This window comes from Macrobrachium nipponense, chromosome 10, assembly GCF_015104395.2.
Source record: "Macrobrachium nipponense isolate FS-2020 chromosome 10, ASM1510439v2, whole genome shotgun sequence".
Taxonomy (NCBI): Eukaryota; Metazoa; Arthropoda; class Malacostraca; order Decapoda; family Palaemonidae; genus Macrobrachium; species Macrobrachium nipponense.
This window is the reverse complement of record NC_087204.1, coordinates 31,402,933-31,403,621: the sequence shown is the minus strand read 5'-3', so window position 1 is coordinate 31,403,621 and position 689 is coordinate 31,402,933. Positions and strand designations below refer to the sequence as shown.

General features: G+C 35.1%; 1 long non-coding RNA gene across 1 annotated transcript in view; it reads left to right on the top strand.

Moving 5' to 3' along the window:
- Window positions 1–112, top strand: part of LOC135224136 (uncharacterized) — a 2,335-nt gene extending 2,223 nt beyond the window's left edge. Inside the window, exon 3 of the long non-coding RNA XR_010316638.1 lies at window positions 1–112. This exon is cut by the window's left edge and continues 240 nt beyond it. This is a non-coding gene — a long non-coding RNA (uncharacterized LOC135224136).
- The last annotated feature ends 577 nt before the right edge of the window (window positions 113–689 follow it).

Sequence of the window (689 nt, the reverse complement as noted above, 5' to 3'; positions counted from 1 at the left end):
TTTATAACTACAGAAGGCGAATGTGTTGTTTTAAATGTTAGGCCTTTGACCTGAAATGTTTAATACAAAGGTAAACTTGTGTATCAATATTTTTTCCAAAACAAAGAAATAAAGAACCACTTGTTTCATTTTATTATACATTTACCAATTGTCCCAAAAAATGACTAGGAGCTTTGACTTTTAACTGATTACCATGGAATAACAGAAAAGCTGAATTGCAATTGTTTAGTGTTTCTTAGTATAGTGTAATTGAAAAGTCCGAAGCTGAACTGAATTTCCAATAGTGGATATACAAAGATGGGACTTAAGTATGCATACTTGGTTTAAGTAGGACATGTATTTGATGACTATGCATGGCAATACTTAACATAAGAACAGACAAATGAAAGTGTACCTTTTAGTAGTGTTACACGTTATGAGGTTAAGTGAAAAATAGATAGTGAAAAATATTCAGTGGATTCTGAATGAAAACAGATCGAATAAACCAATAGATTAAATCCGTAAGGTTATCTCTCTCTCTCTCTCTCTCTCTCTCTCTCTCTCTCTCTCTCTCTCTCTCCTCCCCACCCCTGCCAAGTCTCGCCTCCGCATTATAAGATGAGTAAAATGACCTTTAGATCTCTGACATGCACTACGTACGATGTCTGGATTACTCCAGCTTCGTTTACAGAATCTTCTTTGGGTTCGTC